The sequence below is a fragment of the Oncorhynchus clarkii genome, chromosome 20, assembly GCF_045791955.1.
Source record: "Oncorhynchus clarkii lewisi isolate Uvic-CL-2024 chromosome 20, UVic_Ocla_1.0, whole genome shotgun sequence".
NCBI classification, from domain to species: Eukaryota; Metazoa; Chordata; class Actinopteri; order Salmoniformes; family Salmonidae; genus Oncorhynchus; species Oncorhynchus clarkii.
In genome coordinates, this window is record NC_092166.1 from 2,855,127 (window position 1) to 2,865,130 (window position 10,004).

A 10,004-nucleotide genomic window follows, 5' to 3' on the forward strand; every position below is an offset into this window, starting at 1 on the left:
TAATGTTGACCCCAACCCTGACTCCTACTACCAATGTGTTAATGTTGACCCCAACCCTGACTCCTACTACCAATGTGTTAATGTTGACCCCAACCATGACTCCTACTACCAATGTGTTAATGTTGACCCCAACCATGACTCCTACTACCAATGTGTTAATGTTGACCCCCAACCATGACTCCTACTACCAATGTGTTAATGTTGACCCCAACCATGACTCCTACTACCAATGTGTTAATGTTGACCCCAACCATGACTCCTACTACCAATGTGTTAATGTTGACCCCAACCATGACTCCTACTACCAATGTGTTAATGTTGACCGCAACCATGACTCCTTCTAACAATGTGTTAATGTTGACCCCAACCATGACTCCTACTACCAATGTGTTAATGTTGACCCCAACCATGACTCCTACTAACAATGTGTTAATGTTGACCCCAACCATGACTCCTACCAATGTGTTAATGTTGACCCCAACCCTGACTCCTACTACCAATGTGTTAATGTTGACCCCAACCATGACTCCTACCAATGTGTTAATGTTGACCCCAACCACAGGCTGTCTGTACCCATAAGCGGGTATAATAGTTAGGGTCACCAGGCTGTCTGTACCCATTAAAGGGTATAATAGTTAGGGTCACCAGGCTGTCTGTACCCATTAAAGGGTATAATAGTTAGGGTCACCAGGCTGTCTGTACCCATTAAAGGGTATAATAGTTAGGGTCCCCAGGCTGTCTGTACCCATAAGGGGGTATAATAGTTAGGGTCACCAGGCTGTCTGTACCCATTAAAGGGTATAATAGTTAGGGTCACCAGGCTGTCTGTACCCATAAGGGGGTATAATAGTTAGGGTCCCCAGGCTGTCTGTACCCATTAAAGGGTATAATAGTTAGGGTCACCAGGCTGTCTGTACCCATTAAAGGGTATACTAGTTAGGGTCACCAGGCTGTCTGTACCCATTAAAGGGTATAATAGTTAGGGTCACCAGGCTGTCTGTACCCATTAAAGGGTATAATAGTTAGGGTCCCCAGGCTGTCTGTACCCATTAAAGGGTATAATAGTTAGGGTCACCAGGCTGTCTGTACCCATTAAAGGGTATAATAGTTAGGGTCCCCAGGCTGTCTGTACCCATTAAAGGGTATAATAGTTAGGGTCACCAGGCTGTCTGTACCCATAAGGGGGTATAATAGTTAGGGTCACCAGGCTGTCTGTACCCATTAAAGGGTATAATAGTTAGGGTCCCCAGGCTGTCTGTACCCATTAAAGGGTATAATAGTTAGGGTCACCAGGCTGTCTGTACCCATTAAAGGGTATAATAGTTAGGGTCCCCAGGCTGTCTGTACCCATAAGGGGGTATAATAGTTAGGGTCCCCAGGCTGTCTGTACCCATAAGGGGGTATAATAGTTAGGGTCACCAGGCTGTCTGTACCCATTAAAGGGTATAATAGTTAGGGTCCCCAGGCTGTCTGTACCCATTAAAGGGTATAATAGTTAGGGTCCCCAGGCTGTCTGTACCCATAAGGGGGTATAATAGTTAGGGTCCCCAGGCTGTCTGTACCCATTAAAGGGTATAATAGTTAGGGTCACCAGGCTGTCTGTACCCATAAGGGGGTATAATAGTTAGGGTCACCAGGCTGTCTGTACCCATAAGGGGGTATAATAGTTAGGGTCACCAGGCTGTCTGTACCCATTAAAGGGTATAATAGTTAGGGTCCCCAGGCTGTCTGTACCCATTAAAGGGTATAATAGTTAGGGTCCCCAGGCTGTCTGTACCCATTAAAGGGTATAATAGTTAGGGTCCCCAGGCTGTCTGTACCCATTACAGGGTATAATAGTTAGGGTCACCAGGCTGTCTGTACCCATAAGGGGGTATAATAGTTAGGGTCACCAGGCTGTCTGTACCCATAAGGGGGTATAATAGTTAGGGCCACCAGGCTGTCTGTACCCATAAGGGGGTATAATAGTTAGGGTCACCAGGCTGTCTGTACCCATAAGGGGGTATAATAGTTAGGGTCCCCAGGCTGTCTGTACCCATTAAAGGGTATAATAGTTAGGGTCACCAGGCTGTCTGTACCCATTAAAGGGTATAATAGTTAGGGTCACCAGGCTGTCTGTACCCATTAAAGGGTATAATAGTTAGGGTCCCCAGGCTGTCTGTACCCATAAGGGGGTATAATAGTTAGGGTCACCAGGCTGTCTGTACCCATTAAAGGGTATAATAGTTAGGGTCACCAGGCTGTCTGTACCCATTAAAGGGTATAATAGTTAGGGTCACCAGGCTGTCTGTACCCATTAAAGGGTATAATAGTTATGGTCACCAGGCTGTCTGTACCCATTAAAGGGTATAATAGTTAGGGTCACCAGGCTGTCTGTACCCATTAAAGGGTATAATAGTTAGGGCCACCAGGCTGTCTGTACCCATAAGGGGGTATAATAGTTAGGGTCCCCAGGCTGTCTGTACCCATTAAAGGGTATAATAGTTAGGGTCCCCAGGCTGTCTGTACCCATTAAAGGGTATAATAGTTAGGGTCACCAGGCTGTCTGTACCCATTAAAGGGTATAATAGTTAGGGTCACCAGGCTGTCTGTACCCATTAAAGGGTATAATAGTTAGGGTCCCCAGGCTGTCTGTACCCATTAAAGGGTATAATAGTTAGGGTCACCAGGCTGTCTGTACCCATAAGGGGGTATAATAGTTAGGGTCACCAGGCTGTCTGTACCCATTAAAGGGTATAATAGTTAGGGTCCCCAGGCTGTCTGTACCCATTAAAGGGTATAATAGTTAGGGTCACCAGGCTGTCTGAACCCATTAAAGGGTATAATAGTTAGGGTCCCCAGGCTGTCTGTACCCATAAGGGGGTATAATAGTTAGGGTCACCAGGCTGTCTGTACCCATAAGGGGGTATAATAGTTAGGGTCACCAGGCTGTCTGTACCCATTAAAGGGTATAATAGTTAGGGTCCCCAGGCTGTCTGTACCCATTAAAGGGTATAATAGTTAGGGTCCCCAGGCTGTCTGTACCCATAAGGGGGTATAATAGTTAGGGTCCCCAGGCTGTCTGTACCCATTAAAGGGTATAATAGTTAGGGTCACCAGGCTGTCTGTACCCATAAGGGGGTATAATAGTTAGGGTCACCAGGCTGTCTGTACCCATAAGGGGGTATAATAGTTAGGGTCACCAGGCTGTCTGTACCCATTAAAGGGTATAATAGTTAGGGTCCCCAGGCTGTCTGTACCCATTAAAGGGTATAATAGTTAGGGTCCCCAGGCTGTCTGTACCCATTACAGGGTATAATAGTTAGGGTCACCAGGCTGTCTGTACCCATAAGGGGGTATAATAGTTAGGGTCACCAGGCTGTCTGTACCCATAAGGGGGTATAATAGTTAGGGCCACCAGGCTGTCTGTACCCATAAGGGGGTATAATAGTTAGGGTCACCAGGCTGTCTGTACCCATTAAAGGGTATAATAGTTAGGGTCACCAGGCTGTCTGTACCCATTAAAGGGTATAATAGTTAGGGTCCCCAGGCTGTCTGTACCCATTAAAGGGTATAATAGTTAGGGTCACCAGGCTGTCTGTACCCATTAAAGGGTATAATAGTTAGGGTCCCCAGGCTGTCTGTACCCATAAGGGGGTATAATAGTTAGGGTCACCAGGCTGTCTGTACCCATTAAAGGGTATAATAGTTAGGGTCACCAGGCTGTCTGTACCCATTAAAGGGTATAATAGTTAGGGTCACCAGGCTGTCTGTACCCATTAAAGGGTATAATAGTTATGGTCACCAGGCTGTCTGTACCCATTAAAGGGTATAATAGTTAGGGCCACCAGGCTGTCTGTACCCATAAGGGGGTATAATAGTTAGGGTCCCCAGGCTGTCTGTACCCATTAAAGGGTATAATAGTTAGGGTCCCCAGGCTGTCTGTACCCATTAAAGGGTATAATAGTTAGGGTCACCAGGCTGTCTGTACCCATTAAAGGGTATAATAGTTAGGGTCACCAGGCTGTCTGTACCCATAAGGGGGTATAATAGTTAGGGTCACCAGGCTGTCTGTACCCATTAAAGGGTATAATAGTTAGGGTCACCAGGCTGTCTGTACCCATTAAAGGGTATAATAGTTAGGGTATAATAGTTAGGGCCACCAGGCTGTCTGTACCCATTAAAGGGTATAATAGTTAGGGTCACCAGGCTGTCTGTACCAGGCTGTCTGTACCCATTAAAGGGTATAATAGTTAGGGTATAATAGTTAGGGCCACCAGGCTGTCTGTACCCATAAGGGGGTATAATAGTTAGGGTCACCAGGCTGTCTGTACCCATTAAAGGGTATAATAGTTAGGGTCACCAGGCTGTCTGTACCCATTAAAGGGTATAATAGTTAGGGTCCCCAGGCTGTCTGTACCCATTAAAGGGTATAATAGTTAGGGTCACCAGGCTGTCTGTACCCATTAAAGGGTATAATAGTTAGGGTCCCCAGGCTGTCTGTACCCATTAAAGGGTATAATAGTTAGGGTCCCCAGGCTGTCTGTACCCATTAAAGGGTATAATAGTTAGGGTCACCAGGCTGTCTGTACCCATTAAAGGGTATAATAGTTAGGGTCCCCAGGCTGTCTGTACCCATTAAAGGGTATAATAGTTAGGGTCCCCAGGCTGTCTGTACCCATTAAAGGGTATAATAGTTAGGGTCACCAGGCTGTCTGTACCCATTAAAGGGTATAATAGTTAGGGTCCCCAGGCTGTCTGTACCCATTAAAGGGGTATAATAGTTAGGGTCCCCAGGCTGTCTGTACCCATTAAAGGGTATAATAGTTAGGGTCCCCAGGCTGTCTGTACCCATTAAAGGGTATAATAGTTAGGGTCACCAGGCTGTCTGTACCCATTAAAGGGTATAATAGTTAGGGTCACCAGGCTGTCTGTACCCATTAAAGGGTATAATAGTTAGGGTCCCCAGGCTGTCTGTACCCATTAAAGGGTATAATAGTTAGGGTCCCCAGGCTGTCTGTACCCATTAAAGGGTATAATAGTTAGGGTCCCCAGGCTGTCTGTACCCATTAAAGGGTATAATAGTTAGGGTCACCAGGCTGTCTGTACCCATTAAAGGGTATAATAGTTAGGGTCACCAGGCTGTCTGTACCCATTAAAGGGTATAATAGTTAGGGTCCCCAGGCTGTCTGTACCCATTAAAGGGTATAATAGTTAGGGTCACCAGGCTGTCTGTACCCATTAAAGGGTATAATAGTTAGGGTCCCCAGGCTGTCTGTACCCATTAAAGGGTATAATAGTTAGGGTACCCAGGCTGTCTGTACCCATTAAAGGGTATAATAGTTAGGGTCACCAGGCTGTCTGTACCCATTAAAGGGTATAATAGTTAGGGTCACCAGGCTGTCTGTACCCATTAAAGGGTATAATAGTTAGGGTCCCCAGGCTGTCTGTACCCATTAAAGGGTATAATAGTTAGGGTCACCAGGCTGTCTGTACCCATTAAAGGGTATAATAGTTAGGGTCACCAGGCTGTCTGTACCCATTAAAGGGTATAATAGTTAGGGTCACCAGGCTGTCTGTACCCATTAAAGGGTATAATAGTTAGGGTCCCCAGGCTGTCTGTACCCATTAAAGGGTATAATAGTTAGGGTCACCAGGCTGTCTGTACCCATTAAAGGGTATAATAGTTAGGGTCACCAGGCTGTCTGTACCCATTAAAGGGTATAATAGTTAGGGTCCCCAGGCTGTCTGTACCCATTAAAGGGTATAATAGTTAGGGTCACCAGGCTGTCTGTACCCATTAAAGGGTATAATAGTTAGGGTCCCCAGGCTGTCTGTACCCATTAAAGGGTATAATAGTTAGGGTCACCAGGCTGTCTGTACCCATTAAAGGGTATAATAGTTAGGGTCACCAGGCTGTCTGTACCCATTAAAGGGTATAATAGTTAGGGTCCCCAGGCTGTCTGTACCCATTAAAGGGTATAATAGTTAGGGTCCCCAGGCTGTCTGTACCCATTAAAGGGTATAATAGTTAGGGTCACCAGGCTGTCTGTACCCATAAGGGGGTATAATAGTTAGGGTCACCAGGCTGTCTGTACCCATTAAAGGGTATAATAGTTAGGGTCCCCAGGCTGTCTGTACCCATTAAAGGGTATAATAGTTAGGGTCACCAGGCTGTCTGTACCCATTAAAGGGTATAATAGTTAGGGTCCCCAGGCTGTCTGTACCCATTAAGGGGGTATAATAGTTAGGGTCCCCAGGCTGTCTGTACCCATAAGGGGGTATAATAGTTAGGGTCACCAGGCTGTCTGTACCCATTAAAGGGTATAATAGTTAGGGTCACCAGGCTGTCTGTACCCATTAAAGGGTATAATAGTTAGGGTCCCCAGGCTGTCTGTACCCATTAAAGGGTATAATAGTTAGGGTCCCCAGGCTGTCTGTACCCATTAAAGGGTATAATAGTTAGGGTCACCAGGCTGTCTGTACCCATAAGGGGGTATAATAGTTAGGGTCACCAGGCTGTCTGTACCCATAAGGGGGTATAATAGTTAGGGTCACCAGGCTGTCTGTACCCATTAAAGGGTATAATAGTTAGGGTCACCAGGCTGTCTGTACCCATTAAAGGGTATAATAGTTAGGGTCCCCAGGCTGTCTGTACCCATTAAAGGGTATAATAGTTAGGGTCACCAGGCTGTCTGTACCCATTAAAGGGTATAATAGTTAGGGTCACCAGGCTGTCTGTACCCATAAGGGGGTATAATAGTTAGGGTCACCAGGCTGTCTGTACCCATAAGGGGTATAATAGTTAGGGTCACCAGGCTGTCTGTACCCATTAAAGGGTATAATAGTTAGGGTCACCAGGCTGTCTGTACCCATTAAAGGGTATAATAGTTAGGGTCACCAGGCTGTCTGTACCCATTAAAGGGTATAATAGTTAGGGTCACCAGGCTGTCTGTACCCATTAAAGGGTATAATAGTTAGGGTCCCCAGGCTGTCTGTACCCATAAGGGGGTATAATAGTTAGGGTCACCAGGCTGTCTGTACCCATTAAAGGGTATAATAGTTAGGGTCACCAGGCTGTCTGTACCCATTAAAGGGTATAATAGTTAGGGTCACCAGGCTGTCTGTACCCATTAAAGGGTATAATAGTTAGGGTCACCAGGCTGTCTGTACCCATTAAAGGGTATAATAGTTAGGGTCACCAGGCTGTCTGTACCCATAAGGGGGTATAATAGTTAGGGTCCCCAGGCTGTCTGTACCCATTAAAGGGTATAATAGTTAGGGTCCCCAGGCTGTCTGTACCCATTAAAGGGTATAATAGTTAGGGTCACCAGGCTGTCTGTACCCATTAAAGGGTATAATAGTTAGGGTCACCAGGCTGTCTGTACCCATTAAAGGGTATAATAGTTAGGGTCACCAGGCTGTCTGTACCCATTAAAGGGTATAATAGTTAGGGTCACCAGGCTGTCTGTACCCATTAAAGGGTATAATAGTTAGGGTCACCAGGCTGTCTGTACCCATAAGGGGTATAATAGTTAGGGTCACCAGGCTGTCTGTACCCATTAAAGGGTATAATAGTTAGGGTCACCAGGCTGTCTGTACCCATTAAAGGGTATAATAGTTAGGGTCACCAGGCTGTCTGTACCCATTAAAGGGTATAATAGTTAGGGTATAATAGTTAGGGCCACCAGGCTGTCTGTACCCATTAAAGGGTATAATAGTTAGGGTCACCAGGCTGTCTGTACCCATTAAAGGGTATAATAGTTAGGGTCCCCAGGCTGTCTGTACCCATTAAAGGGTATAATAGTTAGGGTCACCAGGCTGTCTGTACCCATTAAAGGGTATAATAGTTAGGGTCCCCAGGCTGTCTGTACCCATTAAAGGGTATAATAGTTAGGGTCCCCAGGCTGTCTGTACCCATTAAAGGGTATAATAGTTAGGGTCACCAGGCTGTCTGTACCCATTAAAGGGTATAATAGTTAGGGTCCCCAGGCTGTCTGTACCCATTAAAGGGTATAATAGTTAGGGTCACCAGGCTGTCTGTACCCATTAAAGGGTATAATAGTTAGGGTCCCCAGGCTGTCTGTACCCATAAGGGGTATAATAGTTAGGGTCCCCAGGCTGTCTGTACCCATTAAAGGGTATAATAGTTAGGGTCCCCAGGCTGTCTGTACCCATTAAAGGGTATAATAGTTAGGGTACCCAGGCTGTCTGTACCCATTAAAGGGTATAATAGTTAGGGTCCCCAGGCTGTCTGTACCCATTAAAGGGTATAATAGTTAGGGTCACCAGGCTGTCTGTACCCATTAAAGGGTATAATAGTTAGGGTCCCCAGGCTGTCTGTACCCATTAAAGGGTATAATAGTTAGGGTCACCAGGCTGTCTGTACCCATTAAAGGGTATAATAGTTAGGGTCCCCAGGCTGTCTGTACCCATTAAAGGGTATAATAGTTAGGGTCCCCAGGCTGTCTGTACCCATTAAAGGGTATAATAGTTAGGGTCCCCAGGCTGTCTGTACCCATTAAAGGGTATAATAGTTAGGGTCACCAGGCTGTCTGTACCCATTAAAGGGTATAATAGTTAGGGTCACCAGGCTGTCTGTAACCATTAAAGGGTATAATAGTTAGGGTCCCCAGGCTGTCTGTACCCATTAAAGGGTATAATAGTTAGGGTCACCAGGCTGTCTGTACCCATTAAAGGGTATAATAGTTAGGGTCACCAGGCTGTCTGTACCCATTAAAGGGTATAATAGTTAGGGTCCCCAGGCTGTCTGTACCCATTAAAGGGTATAATAGTCAGGGTCCCCAGGCTGTCTGTACCCATTAAAGGGTATAATAGTTAGGGTCACCAGGCTGTCTGTAACCATTAAAGGGTATAATAGTTAGGGTCCCCAGGCTGTCTGTACCCATTAAAGGGTATAATAGTTAGGGTCACCAGGCTGTCTGTACCCATTAAAGGGTATAATAGTTAGGGTCACCAGGCTGTCTGTACCCATTAAAGGGTATAATAGTTAGGGTCCCCAGGCTGTCTGTACCCATTAAAGGGTATAATAGTCAGGGTCCCCAGGCTGTCTGTACCCATTAAAGGGTATAATAGTTAGGGTCACCAGGCTGTCTGTACCCATTAAAGGGTATAATAGTTAGGGTCCCCAGGCTGTCTGTACCCATTAAAGGGTATAATAGTTAGGGTCACCAGGCTGTCTGTACCCATTAAAGGGTATAATAGTTAGGGTCCCCAGGCTGTCTGTACCCATTAAAGGGTATAATAGTTAGGGTCACCAGGCTGTCTGTACCCATTAAAGGGTATAATAGTTAGGGTCCCCAGGCTGTCTGTACCCATTAAAGGGTATAATAGTTAGGGCCTCCAGGCTGTCTGTACCCATTAAAGGGTATAATAGTTAGGGTCACCAGGCTGTCTGTATCCATTAAAGGGTATAATAGTTAGGGTCACCAGGCTGTCTGTACCCATTAAAGGGTATAATAGTTAGGGTCACCAGGCTGTCTGTACCCATAAGGGGGTATAATAGTTAGGGTCCCCAGGCTGTCTGTACCCATTAAAGGGTATAATAGTTAGGGTCACCAGGCTGTCTGTACCCATTAAAGGGTATAATAGTTAGGGTCACCAGGCTGTCTGTACCCATTAAAGGGTATAATAGTTAGGGTCACCAGGCTGTCTGTACCCATTAAAGGGTATAATAGTTAGGGTCACCAGGCTGTCTGTACCCATTAAAGGGTATAATAGTTAGGGTCACCAGGCTGTCTGTACCCATTAAAGGGTATAATAGTTAGGGTCCCCAGGCTGTCTGTACCCATTAAAGGGTATAATAGTTAGGGTCCCCAGGCTGTCTGGACCCATTAAAGGGTATAATAGTTAGGGTCCCCAGGCTGTCTGTACCCATTAAAGGGTATAATAGTTAGGGTCCCCAGGCTGTCTGTACCCATTAAAGGGTATAATAGTTAGGGTCCCCAGGCTGTCTGTACCCATTAAAGGGTATAATAGTTAGGGTCACCAGGCTGTCTGTACCC

General features: G+C 45.9%; 1 protein-coding gene across 1 annotated transcript in view; it reads right to left on the reverse strand.

Moving 5' to 3' along the window:
* LOC139377210 (ubiquitin carboxyl-terminal hydrolase 33-like) overlaps positions 1-10,004 on the reverse strand; it is a 76,872-nt gene that overhangs the window by 37,295 nt on the left and 29,573 nt on the right. The gene's annotated exons all lie outside the window — the stretch shown is intronic.